This window comes from Bombus vosnesenskii, unplaced genomic scaffold (genome assembly GCF_011952255.1).
Source record: "Bombus vosnesenskii isolate JDL3184/JDL3185 unplaced genomic scaffold, Bvos_JDL3184-5_v1.1 scf7180000013285, whole genome shotgun sequence".
NCBI classification, from domain to species: Eukaryota; Metazoa; Arthropoda; class Insecta; order Hymenoptera; family Apidae; genus Bombus; species Bombus vosnesenskii.
Window position 1 is genome coordinate 982,721 of NW_022882938.1, and position 18,154 is coordinate 1,000,874.

Sequence of the window (18,154 nt, forward strand, 5' to 3'; positions counted from 1 at the left end):
TCGAAGGAGCTTCAGTTTACATAAAAAGGAAAATGAATTTAAATTATTAATTCTACGTATTAATTAGTTACACGACCTTTATATTTTCTACATTTTTAATTTTATTTCAGTCGTTTCACTTCAGATAATGTTAATACGAGTAATTTAGTAGCACTTAAGTAGTTCGGATATTTATAGATCTTCACGAGATATCTTTTGCGAATTTTTCTGTAGTTGGTAATATAGATGAACACGTGTATACATAAATTAATCGATACTCATCGCGATTTTATAATAAGGGGGAATAAATCTTAAGAATTAATTAAAACATATAAAAACAGTGGGAGAATAAAAAAAACGTTTCTACGTTATAATGAAACGGGATAATGCTTTGATTCGTCGACAGGTGTCGCTACTTGTCTCGAAATTCAAATTGTTACTCAAAGCGCCTGAAGTACAAACTTCGCGAAATCGTACCTGTTACGCGCTGTTAATTCGCCTTCGCTTTGTATCGCTATCATCGATAATTAATGCAGTCTCTGCTATATCTCGTACGACAAAATCACTTGACTTATTCATCAGTTCGTGGGCCATCGATCGTCGCTTGAAACAAACTCCTGGAAACTGGTCTTAAAGTGCAGCACGCGTTGCTACTTCAAGGTCAACATTCTCGACATTTACACATAATACGGCATTCTCGCAGATATTTAGAAAAAATCGGTAAGAGAAAAAAGAATATTTCTATGGTTAAATTTGCCATGATCCTTTTCTATGAAAATAATCAGGTTCGTGGTCGATCGAGGAACGACGAATCTCTCGCTTCTGCTTCGATAGAGACGTAGCGAAATCCGATCCAAACTTCCAATTTACACGCGATAAACGTCGTTGGACTAGCGAATATCACGCGGAAAGCGATTCACGGCCGATCGTAACAGTTTATCAAGGACAGAGGGCGATATAGGTTAAGCCGCGTGGATCGTTGTGAAACGCGGATGCGACCTCGCAGCCATGAAATAAAAGTATCTCGACTCGCGTCGACCGCGATAAAAAGGACTAAAAGGAGAAGGACAGGGGCGGCGGGAGATGTCGGGGGTGGAAATGGCGCTTGAGTGGCAGGGGGCGGGGAAATAACTGCCAGGAGGTCAGACACGCGCAGGATGCGCGGAATTTTCTCGCTGCGAGGCCACGCACACCCTTCGTTCTACGCGGCTTTTTTACGATCGTTCGACTTTTCAACCCTCCGCGGTGCCACGGTTCCGTTCCTTCGATTTCCGCAACGTGGTCCTACCAAGGTCGGGAAATTTCTCTTAATTCCAAAATTACGAATTTTATATTCATGTAAAAGAAAATTTCGATCACGAGGAAGAACAGAAATGAAGGTTTGACGAAGAGTGTTAGAAAATCACTCGAGAATAAACGATTTATTTGCGAAACGTAAAAAATTGTATGTTAGATCGAGTATCAATGAGTGACACACGCGGTTCAAGTATTTTTCAGGATACACGAACCTCCCGCTTATCGTCCGTTTCGCCGAATCATAATAGCGATTGTCGAAAAATCGGAGAGTCATAGTCGAAATTAAGAAATACTTCCACCTAGTGCGAGGCAAAATGAAAAATTCTTTCGTTTAGAATAATTCTTTCGATTTATATAGAAGATATTCATCTACGTTACGCAAATAGCGTCTAAAATTCGGCTCGTCGAATCAAACAATTTTTAAGCAAAGCAATAAACGATATTCGTCGCAACGCTTCGTATTCAAAAAGAAAATAGTAGAAAGAAGAAGGCGGACTAAATATGCGATTTTCCGCGATAGATTAAAAATTCTTCGAAACGATTACTAGAGGCATGAAAGCTCGTACATCCTTTAACACGACGGCGCGGAGTATCGCGCTAGAGCTAGGCTACGCCCATGGATGGCGCGTATTCTTCCGCAAGAATCTCGGCTTCCGGCTGGTCGCGAAGGCAGCAGGAAAAATTGAAAGCTTCTCCCTCTCCCCTTCCCTTTCTCCCTCGGTGGCAGTGTCCTCGGGGTGCGGCGGTACGCGTACGCGTATACGCATATACAACCGCGTAAGTGCGTGCTATAGATTTCGTTCCACTCTCTGCGAAACCGTGTACTTGTGCGTGCTGCTCCTGTATGCCGTATTCACTCTCGAGGCCTGCTGGTCCCCTTCCATCCCCTCGGCCACCCTCGCCTGGCCAACCTGCGCCGGAGAGAGAGAAAGCAGAAAAAAAGGGGTGAATTTCTAGGCACGTAAGCGCTCGTGCAACGCACCTAACATCCACTATCCGCGTGCACTTGTGCTCTACGCGCTTCCTACCCTCGGTGCCTGCAACTAGCGATGGCCTCAAGACGCTTCGGATCCCTCGCGATGTGCCAGCCGAGTTCTCGCAACTCGAGAGTTCGATGCCGGAGAGACATTCTCGTCGAGTTGCTTGTTTACTGATTTTCAGAGATGCCAACCTATTTTGGAAATGCATCGTTCTGAGAATTTTTATTGAAGTCTTTGGAAACATCGTAGAAAACATTTACTTATGTTCGAAACCGAGCGCTTTTATGTAACGAGATAGTAAAACCTCGTTTAACTTCTTTTAATCTTTTCGTCTAAATTTCTGAAACGATCGCAAAGAGGCTTTATATGTCGTTGAAACAACTTCATCCTTTACCTTCCAACTGAAACTATTTGCTTTATTTTACTTTCCGAAAATATTGCAAAAAATCTCTACGTCCACCTCAAAACCTTCATACCTCCGGTTACTCGCATGTCCCGAAAACTTCAACTGCCTAATTTTCATCCGAAAATTCCCGCTAATTAAACAAAAGCTATTTGTGCAAAATCTCATACGTTCCCTAATAACATCTACATTCATTACCTACCCCGACTGTGTCCTTCCAATTACCGCAAACCCTAAAGTTCCCAAAATTCTTCCAAATCTAAGAGTAAAATTGAGAGGGAAGGGAACGAGCGTGGCTAGCCATCGGGTTGCACTATCGTCGTTGAGGCAGCCCTCGCCGAGCCACCCCCGTCCGCCCCCTTGGTAATCCAGAAGCGCGTACAGAGGGAGGTACACGCACACGAGGTGGATGGCAACGCGGGCACCGAGGCTACTTGAAGGGATTCCATTTATATGCGCGCACGCACCCCGCGTGGAAGGGCGCGCGCTTCCGCGCACGCAGCTCCGAAGGGCGAACGAAGCGGCCGACCGGGAACGGAGCAGGACAGACCAATGGGGGCTGAAATCGCCTGCTGGAGGAAAGTATATATTACATTCACCCTCTCTTTCTCTCCCTTTCCTTCTTTCTCTGTTCACGGTGGTAATAGGCCAACTGTATATCGGCGCACGCAATTATCCTGCGCGCTGCTGCGCGACTTTCCGCTGCCCCAGAGAAACCCGTTTTTCCTAATTTTTCGCATTAATTTCGTCCAGTTTAATTTTAGTTAAGATCGTCTGAAGAACTTTGGTAGAAGTGGGATTTTTTGTTCAGCTAAATTTTCTTCCGTATCGTTGGAAGAACTCAAAACGATTGTCTCTACCATTGGAGAGTGAAGTTTGCATTTGGCGGAGAACGAAATTGCTTGTATTTAAGAATGACTTTTGTTGGGTGCTGTAAAATAGTTAGCCTTTGGGAATGAAGGTTTGTTGTCTTTTGAGGGTGGAATGGGTAAGATAGGGGGAAAAGGTGAGAAATGACGTTGGACACCTGTTTTGACGGTCCTTTTCGGCTTATGGTTAGAGGGTAGGTAGCTTCAGGTTCTTTCCCTGCGGGGGTCATTGGAATAGGTCTTTTGTGTTTCTGTTTGTTTATCGTTCTTCGAGGATTACGCGGCAAACATTAACCGATACAAACAAAAACATTACCTGCAATCCGATTGTTATTATTAATTATATTATTTACATATGATTTAATTATACACATTAATTATATACATATATATATTTTTTTTTCGTCTAATATTTTACAATTATAAATTATGGTCTGCGCTTGGAATATTTTATTTTTACATCGAAATAGGAATTATTTTCCACTTCTTCTTTTTTTCCTTCCCCAAAATGAATTCATAATTTAATTTCCCTACTTTAATTTCACCTGAAAGATTCTGTTTCCGCGCACGCTGTTTACAATGAATTACAAAATGTTCAACTGTTCTGCGCTTCTACTTCCATCGTTAATCCTCTATTTCCCTGTTCTACTTTCTTCCTCTTTGTCGTTTGCTCGTTGCCACGCAATCAGAGAAAAAGGAGGGCGAGTAAGACAGTCTCACAGCGCGGCTCGATTTTTATCCTTCCTCCTTTCCTTTTCCTCCGGGCTCGATTATACCGCAACGTCTCGATGAAAGTAAGACGTACAGTTATTTCCAGCCAACGGGCGAAGGAATAAACTGCGCGGCATCAAACTCTATGCGATGCCGGAAATTCTATCCGACGATTTTTATAGCCGAACATCCGGCGAACTCGTTACACTCAACTTTTGTCGAACGCTTTCCACCGATTCGAAAACAACAAATCCTCGTCGTCAAAATAAATTTCCTGCGATCTGGAAAATTTATTACTTCAAGGAAAGACAAAATGTTAAGAAATTACAAACTGTGTCTCGATTTACATCCCGATATTACGAAATTTATTAGCAAATGGAGGGAATACGAGCACGATTTAACTTAGACGTAAAAGATACGTTTCTCTAGTCGGAAATATTAAATTTTATCTTGCAAATTATTTTTCATATTATCGTCTGTTTTTAATCACAATATCAACAGAGAATGGAAATCATCGTTTTATAGGATACTTCTGTCTCTTAAACCAAGTTTCAACCAAGATATCACGAGAGAATTTACAGTTAATCAAACCTGTAAGAACTCCGGCTCACCCTCGCATCCGCCTACGCTCGCTTTAAACCTTCTCGATCGAAGCGCCAACCAAGCGCTCTTCCGACGGGTCCAGGATCCGTCAAGCTCTCGATTCTTTCCCTCTAATAACAATTTTCGATAAGAAACGAGAAAACGTTCCACCAACGCATCCGATATCCACCAACTTCTCCACCTTTTCCTCGAATAACAACGTTCGATGTTATTACCTTAGATATTTCACAAGATCTTAAGAAGATCGATACGGACAAGGAAAGAAACGACAAGAATATCAATCTATCGTTTTCCCAACGTATTCAATATCCACAAAGTTCTCCATTCTTTCTCCAATTGGAAATTCTCAATACTATTACTTATCGAAAAATCTTAAAAATAAAATGACCAGATAGAAGAAGGATGAAAATACTTGCTGGGTTTCCGTGGTTGAACGTTGAACGCGAGTCGACGGGTCGTCCCTTTCTGATTCGTGGCTTTCTTTCGTTCGCTCTTATCACCTATCCCCGTTGATCGGCTGGAGCGGAACGAAGCGGACGGCACGGCCCCGGTCCAGCGACGTTCAGCGTCGGGATAAAGTCACGAGCAGTAATTATGAACGATAGCTGGGGAGAGAGAGGATATAATTGTGATTGATGGAGAGACGAGGGGGAAGGGGCAGGGTGGGGCAGAGGGGGTGACTTCCTTTTAATCTCGAACCTCTAACCCTTTCGTTCACCCATTGCCGCTTCTGCCAGCGCGTCGACGCGCGGCCTTTATTACCTTCAACCGGATTTTTCCGGAAACGGAATTCGTACTCACCTCCCTTTTACCTCCTACTCGAGAGGTAGATCGATTTCAATCGATTCCAAACGATTTTCATTGTGGAGTTTTCTAATTACTAACGACGAACGATATTTTATTATAATTACATCGTAGGTTACTTTATACTTGTATGGATTCAGTTAATGAAATAGAATAGTTTATAATAAGGAAGTTTAGAGGAGGAAATAACACGTTCAAAGTAATTTTCGGCCTCATAAACTGAGATCTATAAAACTTCTAAGTATACCACGAGGATGACTAATCCATCAGATTGTCACTCACGTTTATTACGATCACTAACGATCGTGACACTGGTCGTAATTTATGCTTACATTTCCAAGAATTCTTCTACGAGTACGAATGGAAACACGAATGTTTACACGAATCATCTAATGCCGTTGTAAATCCAGATACATTGTACCACTCGAGTCATCGCTGAAACATAAGATAAACGTAGATGCTGTATTGTATACATAAAATATTCACAAGTGCTTAATACCCGTTCTGCTTGTTCCTCTCATCTTGACAGAGAAACGCGCGTTGCCTAAAAATTTCACAGAAGCACACTAGCAATGTGTCTCGTTTGCGTCTAGATCTCACGTGGGTCAGAAATTTCGTCATTTTACAAACCTATACAGGCAGCATGGTCACAGAGTTTCGGCGGAGTTTGGTTAATATTTAATTTGACCCACTTCCGCTTGCCTGACACTGGTGCACAATGTCCTAAGCGCGTGGTCAGATAGGTCAAGTTTACGAGATACCCCAATTCTCCATAAACCCTTTCCGCTTAGCCGAAACATCCCGCGGTCTTGTGTTTTGCTTTAGGTAGGGTCCTCCCGCCTCTTGTTCCTCACCTCCGACGTTCGCCCTCCGACACAGACCCTTCCGTTGCATGCCATTTCGGTCTCACCCCGTGAACATCGTCTGCACCCAGCGTTTCGACGATCGTCCCGCCTGCCCTCGACCCTTCCAATATCGTTCGCACGGACATAGGAAAGAAAAGCGATGCAGTTCCGTATTTTGCGAACTTTGATTTGATTTGCCAAAAACCTGCTCGATGAATTCTTTATTCTTACGTTATACGTTTCTATGAGCTTCCTACAGAACTTTACACGAAACGATCTACATCCTCCCGCTTCGTCTCTTGTTACGCGTTACTTCTATCTACTTATTCCAATTCCACTCTAAATCCAATCTCTTTGACATCACACACATCTCTCACGATATCCAGAAACATCCCTTTCATCCTTACTCTTCTTAAAAATCCAACCCGCACGAATGTCTAAGAATTTACCGATTTAAATTCGAAAAGCTAAATTCTACCCTTATCTGGTTTCTGAAAATTCGAATGCAAGATATTCTATCGTAAAAATTGAAACTTAAACGGAACTTGGTTAGCGTATCATTACGCGTAAAATACAAACTATCGATGTTCTTGTAAAAGCGAATTTCTAGTAAAATTCACGGATCCCGGATGGAGTATGCCAGCACCCGGAAGCTAAGCATGCCCCTGCCCTCCGTTTCTCTCTCTCCCTCTCCGGTTTTTTCCTCGGCCGCGTGGAGGTGTACGCTCGGCAATATATATAGAGTACGTACACAAGTGCCACGTGCTCGTTGCCGCTCGAAGTTTGCGGGACATCGATCGTTGCCTCGGCCCGCCGCGCCGCGCCATGTACACGCGGTCCTATGCGACTTTCCTCGTGGCCCGTAGGATAGCCTCTTCTGTGTGCGTGCCCCGTACGCTTGCGCCTCTGTGCTTACGCACGTGCACGCCTACACCTAACTAAGCTTACGCACCCTGACGGTGTGTGAGTGGCCATCGTTGCGCCGTTTCACGCGTGCAGAAAAGGGTGGATTTTTTCTTTTTTATTTATAGAATGCTCTGGCCGAGCTATGTGTCAAGGCAGAGTCCTGACTGTAGACCTAGATTCTTGATTTTGTATTTGCAAGTAAATGTTCGTTGTTATCGAGTTTTATTTAGATCGGATCACGAGATACGTAAGTGTTCAGTGTCCTGGTTTCAAGGAAATTAAAGTTAATTGTAGGTATGTAAATTAATTGTAAGGCAAATAAAGCGGCGAATGTTAAATTGTTTTCTCGAACGATCGTTGATTGTGGGATGGATAGTGTGGTGATTTATATTTGCTAAGAAATATAGCATTCCGATATTCTCGTTTTAAGAAATTATCATGTCCGTGAAAATGAACAATTCTAAGCTAAGTTGCGAATGCGTAGGTAATTTCTTTTTTCAAGTGATTGCTTCTCGCATGAAATTTAAGTCAAGGTTCTTATACCAAAGGCAAACTTTCTTGTAATACCCTTAAGAAGTTTCGGGACATGATTGCTAAAAAATTCTCGTAGGTAGTTGATTATTTAATTTGAGCCATATATCTCGAGGGTTGTTTTAGTTAAAATACGTAAATTCCCCGAAAATGTCCTCTTAGAGACGAAGTATGATCGTAGGTAGGAAGTGACAGGATGTAGCGTGTGTGTAAACGTACATCGTTATATATGTATTCTTCTTATATGCATTTCATTGCTTGACAAAGGAAAAGTCGTAATACCAAGTGATTTTTAAAGTATATTTAACAGCGTATCTGACTGTAGAAAAATTCAATATCGATTCCTGTCTACTTTTTATACCTTGCTTATTCAAATACTTACCTTGTACTGGAAGATCATCTTACCATAAAAATTTCTAGAATTTCTAAAAAAAAAACCAAAGTAAATGGTTCGTAACAGAGACTGTTCTAACATTTGATTTGCAAGATTCCCTGGCAAATTTACAAATTATAAGTTACCCGATTATCCTACCTAAGGAAGACCGATGAAGTCATAGAAAACGTGTCTATAACCAACAACTTGCCACTAGTCAACTCGCCGATATTATTACGCTCTTATATAGTAAATTATCGTGCAAAGGCGTGCTGATATCTCAATAACAAGCGTAAAACCTTCGTTCCTTGTCAGAACCACATCAAGTTACAACAACCAAGGTACCAACCTCCCATTTCTGCCTTCCCCTCCAAACTCCCAGTCCTTTAAATCTTCATCTAAAAATTTCCAAGAAATGCTCCCCGACTTTAGATATTCCGAGACATCCATCAAACTCGATACGACAAGAGCGATATGAAAATGTTACGAAACGGCAGAGGCAATAGTCTGGTACTTCGGTAAAAAATGTCAGCCGTGGTAAGATTCGATTCGCGAAACGCAGATTGCGAGTTCTCGCAGCTTCCGCCAGCTCCTAGAGGCTCGAGTGTGTTTCTGAAAACCTCAACCTGGATCCTTACGCACATAAAGCGGCGGTAGGTAGCACGACGCGACTCGTGCCCCTCGCGTACGAACTCACATGCACGCACGCACACACGGCCGCTCGTGTACACCCCTGACGGTGCGGTGGTTGAGCGCGAGCGCACCAGGGGCCAGCGGGGCTACGCGAGCACGCACTTACGCACGATCGAGGCGGATCGTTCGTTCGCTGTGCGTGGCGCGCACCGTTACCATGACGACCGGTGCCAGTGCCACGCATTGATCGCAGACTCCCGCTCGACGGTGCGTCGAGTCGAGTGCGTAGAGACGAACCTCCTGACGGAGAAGAAGGGACGTAGGTAGGTGCGCGCGCGCGCGCGCACGCACGAACGCACGCACGAAAGAGATACGCGCTCGGGGATGATGTATGTGCGCGACTCGCCTAGCTGGCTGGCTACTGTACAAACCGACTTTTGCCTCCTCCTCGTTTTCTATCTATTTCGTTACAGGCTCTCCTCTCTTTTCAGTGCTTTCGTTTAACCCGTATTTGGCAACGAAAATTTTCACGCTTGTTTTGTGATCAATGTACTACAGCTAAACTACGTTACTGTACGTAACATTTTGAAATTTTATTAGCACTGTATCGAGACTCGATTTATCAGGGTCGTGTCGGTAGAGTTTGAAATTTGTAAATATGTTTAAGGCATTAATATTTCAAATTTGCTCGCGCAATTATAGCTTAAAAATGTAAACCGACGTAAAAGTATCTAGCGAGTAAAGAGAAGATGATTAGGAAGAAATAGAAATTGGTGTACGGTTACGGAAGGTTACCGAGTTGATTTTAGTACTTTTTACTTGAATTTTCAATTCTATTTTTAATTTATGTAACGATGTATTATGGAGGAATTCGTATGGTGTTTGGTCTTTTGCGGGGCTATAGGAGTCCTTAGGATTTTTCCTAGCGTCGTGTGTATGTTATACAATTCCTACGTACTTTTTAAACGACAATCTAAATCTTACTGTTTACGTTCGAAGGAGTTTGTATTACGAGAAAGTAGATAGAGTTACTTTTATGTACGTTGATAAAAGAAATTGTTCTCAATATCATATATATATTTGCTACAGTAGGGTTGGTGAGGGAGCGTATGGCTACAAACGTTTTTGCCGATTAATTTATTCCGATTTCTTGGAAAGGGAAACGCTCATCGAACCGCAAAAGGTTAATATCTATATTTCACGGAAACGGATAGGGGAGTGAACAGAGGTGGAAAGTCTTGTGTCGATTTCAACCCCATGGTGGATTTACTGGGCCACCGTTCAATCATCCAGCACGTCGATTTTACAGAATCGAATCAGCTCGAAAAATCACGTAACATCGAAATCTCAGTTATTTTCATTTTCTTAGCCATACTTTCTCGTATTGTCAAATTTCCTAACTTAGAAACATTCTCTCTTACAGAAGCGGTTAGCGCTATTCCTGTGATCACCCCCTGTCGAATTCCCTCCGTCAATCCACGCCATACACATCCGCAATTAACCGCGATTATCGCCTGACTGAATACACAGCCGGAGGAAACGCATTGCAAACCGATATCCAAATAGCAGCGTTCTTCTCTCAGCCAATAATTCACCAGGAGCGACTTCCTCGCATCTGCGCTCCCTTCTATCGAAACAAGACACTGCGTCTTGTGATCCAACGATCTAAAACGATCCAATAGGCGCACAGTTTCCAGATGTCACGCTCTGTTCGAATAGGAAATGTCGGTTCTATCTGGTATAACAGATAGAAGTAGAAGAAGGAAGGGAAAAATGGAAAAGAAAAGGGAGGCCCGCGAAGCGGGAAAGTCGATGATCTTGGGGTTCCTTCGGGGATTATCTCGTCTCCGTCGGTCAGTTTTTGCAGGATTGGGCGCGTGCCCGATCGGGCATAGGAGAAGGGGACGGTTTGGGCGGGAAAAATCAAACAGTAGACTAAAAGCTAAAAAGAAGGGAAATTTGGAACAGCTGTTGACACACTGGGAACCCTGAAAAATCATCGACCTCGGCCTTCTAGACGGCTAATTTTAGGGGATACCTGCCCATGGCAGCCGTGTGTGAAAACCCGGACAAAATTGTCACTGACGAACCATTCTTCTCTCGCCACAGTGAAACAATCGCGCCCCAAATTGTTCGCGATTATTCACGTTTGCTCGAAATCGTAGATTTTATTGGAATTTATAGGTTTGGATTCTTTTGGGTTAGAATTTGTTCGTGGGAAAAGAAAAGGTGAAAAGATTTCGTCTGATCATTTGTATCGAGAATACGATCGTGTGTAGTAGATCTGCGTTTACGTGCACTTTATTTAGGTTGAAACAAATTTTAGTTATTTTGCCTGATGGTTTAATTCATTCGTTCGAATGAATTTAACTACGAATGAACTTTCAATGTCATGAGTTCAATGAACTCCTGTGAAAGTTCAACGATCCCTCCTTCTTTATGATTTTTCGTTCATATAGTAGAAGTTTACTTTCAGGTAAATGGGTTTATCCGGAAAAAGTTCGTTTAATCAAGCACTAACTGCAACTACTTGTTCGATAGGAAGGTAGAGAAAGATAACTCGATGTACGAAGGTGTGGAAGCGAAGACGGACATCAATCGAAGATGGAACAATGCACAGAAGTTGTCTCGCGACCAGACGGGCTGCATGTGCCCCGTAGGCTACGGGCACGGCAGATGTTTCCGTTGAACGATGAGCCGGCCTAAGTATGAGAAAATATTGATCCTGATACTACAGACCGGTGGCATTAATTGTAACCTGAAATGCGACGACGCCAGATTCGAATCGTTCTTTATAGACCTCGAATGTACAAACGCGCCGTCATTCGTGAGAAAAGAATAAAAACTTCGGTATTATACAGCAACTTTAGTATTATACTTTTAATAGTATACGATCGAGATCTAGTGATCGAAACGAAATTTCCGTTAGATTATATTATAGACAAAAAAAAAAAAAAAAAAGAAAAATGCAACAATTGGCAGAAAAATATGTCGGTGTTTATGGTTCCCTATAAAAATATATTAATAGAAATTGAGTTTGTTATCGGAGAAAGACGAGTTGATACGTCCCCAAATTTTCAACCTCTGAACATAATAATTTCTTTATCCGTGGATTTTCTATTTTATTACATGTCAGTTTATATCGTATTTACATATGTGAGAACTAAAATCCACCTAATTAGAATACATTTTTCTTCCCTAACTTGTAATCGTATAACTAATTACTAGACTGCGAATTTGATAATACAGATTCATATTTTTCAGAATACATTTAAAACAAAGTAGAACCTCGGAAGATTGTTCTACCCAGAAAATATCATATGAAGCACTTTACTTTAGATATTTTTCAAATTTGTTCATATTACGTGTATTTTCTAAGATCTTATACTTTCAAATTTCCTACGAGACTGTAAAAACCTGCGGTCTACTAATTACGTGGTCGAATGAGAAGTTAATTATCATGGGACGATAATTTTTCCACCAGAATATGACTCTGCCTTCACAGGAAAATTCATTAATTAGAATATTCACTCGGCCGATCTTCCATCGTTCCGAACTGAACCCGCAAGTTAATCAGGTGTGCACAATAGCAACATTCTTCGTTAATCCGTCGGAACAACATCGAGTGCAGGCACCTTGCGTCAAGGGGTGAAGAAAGAGGGTGTCGTGACCGGTGAAAAGTCACTGAATTCGTCGACGGAATGCCCCTGATGCGAGGGTGCAGGGGTTAGCTTTAGGTGTACGCCCGAAACGGGGGTCCCGTCGGCACCCGGATAGCTAGCGCGTGCCCTCTTCACTCAAGTAGCCTGCCTCTCTGAATTACCACGGTGCCCTATCGGAAAGGGGTTAAATGCTCTTTTCTTCCAGTAGCGAGCCGTTGACCACCCTTTGCGGTGAAAAATCAACCGAGGGTTAGGTGAAACGACCGCGACCGTCGTCGGCCTCGCGGTTATCTGGCTCTTGTCATTCGGCTCGTGTCGATGGGCCTGCTATCCGACGAGTTTGCCGTTCGGTTTGATACCCTTGCTCCGTTATGTTTGCATCGGCAAATCGATTAGTCTCTACGAGGAGCCTCGTTTGATTGTAACTGGACTATGGATTTTCACGCATCTATAGAAAATTTAAAAAATGCATGGAATGCATGTAATATGCAAAGATATGTAAAATAACCAAAGTAGAAAATTTATTATCATATACGCGTCGTCTTGTATTTGTCTCCTTTATCGATATCGATGTACGCGCGCATAATTTGTTTTCTGAAAAAATTATGATATTTTCTAGCACCAACGTCGAGAAACTCGGAAAAGTTTCAATCCGACGTTATTCCACTGATTGATCCGCGCTTATGTACATCGTATACTGACTGATTACACGCGTACTTGATAAATTTAATCGATTATGAATCGATGTTAAATTAAATGAAACATCCGCATCAGGAAGGCTCGTTACATCCATACGATTTAATTCAATGATTGCGTAAACGGGATACAAATTGAAAAGGAATTCGAGAACGGTTCACACGGGCCGGTGATGCAGGCAGAATACGCATAACACAAGGAAAGTTGCCACTTTTGTCCTCGGAGTTCGCTATCGTTTGGCTTTTCCCAAAAAGCGTCTATACGTCGTGGTCCAGGTGAGCATCCCCAACGTAACGAGAACTCGACAGGGCCAGTCGTAAAGGGAAAGGACTACAGGGTAGGGAGGCGATTTTTCATGTCTCGATGCCACGGAATACCGACAATAAACGCGTGTCACGATCTTGCAGCTGCTTTTGCCACTGTATTTGTGCTGTACACATGGTACACGGGGCGATGAACATGTATCGCAATATCCAAAGGAGCAACCTCGAGTGCGAGAATTAAAAATCGAGGAGATTGCCTGAATTTCCACAACAGGGCTGCACCTTTTATAGAAACTTTGAACTTGGGAATTTCGATACCTTCTTGCAGAGGATTTACAGTGGCTATAAGAAGTATTGGCACATCATTGTATGTATTATTTATATTATAATATACATTGCGTTTACATTAATAACTTGATAATTAATAATTAGATTACTAATATATAAAATTCCATATTATTTATTGTAATTATCTATTTAATCACTTCTTAGTGAAATGTAAGATCTGATGAAAAAAGATTCAAAGATATGTGCCAATACATCTTGTAACCACTGTAACACTTCTTTACTCAATAACAGAAACTTTGATGGAGACACTTCAATGAACATATTTGCAAACGGTATGCAACTAGATGACAAACAACCGACAAATTATTCACGAGTAGCACCTGGTCACATAGGAACGTGGACGAAGCTTTCGAAATCTTCGTATTAGATTGTCCATAGGTCAATATACGTTCGATAAAGTCGATATCAATAGTTATCGACGAAAGGAAGCAAACTACAACGCACTGGTGATTCTGCCGCTTTCTAACTTATTAAATGATACTCGATCTTAATGAAGTTTGCGATGAGCTCAGCAGCTGCTACTTCACGATTCGTTCGGATCGATATTGGAAAGAATCCAGGGGATAGATAAGATCGGTCTGTCGATTTTCGTCGTACGGCGTATATCGGACTAGTCGAAGCTAAATATCAGGTGGACGTTCGAAACCGAATCCCGCGTCAGGGTTTCTCTCTGTGTATTGTTATCTTTTTAAACATTTAAAGCGCGCATCAATCTACCTGTCATCTCCTAACACAAGAGCCTACGAAACAAATATTTAAATACCCTCTTACGTGTGCTCTTATGCACGTAACAGCAAAAAGTAGAAGAAAACAGGCTATTCTTTCTTCAATGTGAAAGAAAAATCCGCAAGTCCGATTATCAGTTTGTCCCAAGCGAATACGCAAGAGAAACATTTACCTCCGGTGTTTTCCACGTACAGTAGCACTTACGGGAAACAAAAACGAATACCGTTTCTTTGAAGCGGAGTTTCTTCGTCGTAAAGCACAGCATCGAAGAGACAGAAGCTCTTTTTCCCGTACAAAGGAACGCTTTTAAGATGAGTCGTGCATTTATCATGCGTTAAAAGTTCCATCCCTCTTCTGTCTTTTATTTTTTCTGGCTCGTTCACTCGTCGATTCATTCGGCACGATTGAGAGTCACTGATCGGATGCAACACACAATGCCTCGTAGACCATTGTAGGTACAACGGAACGTCCCCACCTACCTGGTCTCGATAAACTGATTTATTTCGACATCATTGTATCGGGCCAAAGTCGCATCTGTGCCGGCGAATTTCGTAGCCGAGCGAAGTCCATGATTCCCAGTGCCATTGCCGAAACCTCCGCACACTTCGATGAAATATACACCGTTCGTTCCGACCTTTCACATCCTTCTTTCTACCTCTTCCGCCTTATTTCATCTTTTTGTCTTTTCGGCTTCTTTTATCACGATATCGTCGATCAAGTATACCGGCTGGATTCAAAGCCGTTTTTCTATGGGTATATAAATAACTGTGGAAACGTTATGTTGTTTTCGTGGAGTCGATGTTATGTAGAAACTCGATATCTTGTCATAGAATTTTGCGAACATATGTAAGTACTCTGTACTGCAAGAACAAGAGGATAGGTAGATATTAGCAAATATAGGTTCGATATTATCATATCCTGAGATTACGGTTTCGTTTGAAATTTTAATGTATAGCGTATGATTAACGTTAGTTTCATCAATAGCCACAGAAATAGTTCTTACAGTACGATCTATTATAATTCAGACGATTATGATTACTAAATTGAGAATTTTTATGAAATCATGGAAAATTCAAAGACACAAGAATACTCAAGAGTCCATAGAATATGCAAAAATCTATAAAATATTCAAAGTACAATACCCTTTACACTATTTAATAGATAAAGCATTTTTCTACTTAAGCTTCATTTTGCAAAACACACAGATAACCTTCTCGTTGGTTCTGAGGTCGCAAATCTATGTATTTGCAAACTTAATAAAAGAACTGTTTCGTGCTTATTAGAAAAATGAAATATCCAAAAATTATTATCCAAAATATGATAATGAAATGGTAAACATATTCGATACTTGCTACGATATAATACATGTTCCCATTTACGATGTAACGCTGGCGTTAACAGTAACGTGCTGCCTGAGAATCGGAAGATCCTCACGGGACCCACCGGCAGCAGAAGGATGCATCTCCTGTCAGTTTGTAGAAGCCATCGCGTCGTCGACCCTTTCAAGAAGAATACGCATTAATTTATATCTGCATACGCCGAGCATTATTATGTTAATCATGCGGGGTGCCAGCGTCATTCACTTTGAACAGACATTTTGCGTCCTATGCATGAAGTACTCTCGATTAACTGCGTTCCATCATTTACCACGAAGGACATTCTCGCATGGGAAAATCGTCAGAAATAATCTTCGATTGGAAGCGCTTTAACGTTAAGGGCTAAACGATTTTTCCTTGTTTGTGGTGGCTTTTAAAAGAATTCTATGGAGTTGACGATGTTCAACCCTTTCGAGTTTCGACAATTCAGCATTACCTCAATTTGAAGGGGAATTAAATGCGTCATGATTGCTGTTACACGACGCACCTATCAAACCAAGATTGAAAACCTTCAAGTAGAAAGAGGGAGGAAAATATTGTGGAAGAAGAATGGATTTTAATATTATGGTGGATTTATGTAATTTATGAAATTTCTGTGCTGGATCGATTGGTAGGACTTTTCGTATTGAGAACGGTTCGAGGACTTCTTCCGTTTAGATTGACAGTATCCATCAGGAAACTCAGTCATAGCGACCCCATCGACAGAATTTGTATATATTGGAAAAAAAAAACAACCTCAGGCGCGATGTAGACCCTTTTCCGGTACAGTGTACTCGTTCAAACACAATATAAATAGAATTTTTATGGAAAGTATGGCAAACTAAAACGAAACGTATAGATATAACGCCCGATTGATTTCTCAATGTTTCATTAAAAGGTTCAATAACATCCTGGCCTCGATAACATTTGCGACTTTTCTGTCTGAATCCATAGGCGAAGTACGTCGAGTACTTTGTAAAAAGGATCGCGTTTAACCGGCACAGGCTATACGTTAGAATCAAACGACGTCTCTATCAACTAGCACGTTTAAAAATCCTTGAATGTACCCGCACCCATCACGAGTCACAAGGGTATTTGTTAAAAAAAAAGTCGGCCCGTATGCGCAGCCTGTACCACGCCGACACCTTGGACAAATATCTAACTGCACCATAACGAACAGCGAATACCCTCATGAACTGCTTAACACGGTCATCCCATCTAAGAATTCTTCCAAACTCGAAAACAAACGGAGAAGATTCTCTACACTCGTGAATCGTTATTTTGTCTTAGTCTTCTCGGAAATAATTTCGCTATCGATGTACTTGCCGTGGAATTAGACTTCCATTTGCGAGGCTACCGACTTTCTTTTCTGGGACTCGTAAAAAATGCTCGTAAAACGTGGTCTCGCTATCCCGGAACTTGCTCCGGCCAATCCCAGCGGCGGTATACAACATTTCTCCTCTGTTTCCCCTTCTAGTCGCTAACGATTTATTTCGACGTGCCTCTCCGATTCGATATCAACGACTTTTCGGTCCTACAGCCGAGCTACAACCCTTCTCCTTCAGGGCTCGATTTTCCTCGTCGCACTCGACCCGAAAATTACCAAGATAAAGGAGGTGTCGCGCGTTCGACACGTGATAAACGCCCCGTGTCCTTTTCGTCTGCTTTGTGGTTGGGCATTCGTTCCGAAATTTGGGTTACCAAATCCCGATTAACCCTTCGCACGGCTGTCCTCAGTGTGACCTGCTCGACCGTAAGGAACGGACACTGTGTTGTTGTCCCTTGTGAAGAAGTTGATGTTGTTTGGATAAACTGGAAATGACCGTATAATGTTAGAAATGTAGTAACGCGGTGGAATAATAATTTTTTTTTCAATAACGTCAGAAAATAAAATATAATACCGATTTTTTTACTTTAAAAGGTATCATCCCTTCGTTCGTAATTTATGTATATTACAAATAATTTATAATTTTGTTTTTTATGTCACAATTTTACAGATTGAATAACACCATAGATATGAGAAGGAAACATAATGTACAGGCGAAATTCGATCGGTTCGAAAAAATGTTTCATCAGACGGGAAAAATTTTCTCAGGATTTCCCAACGGTGGGAGAAAATCGTTGGTTAATCAGGAGCAATTCGAGGAGTAGCGAAGAACGTAACTAGAAGA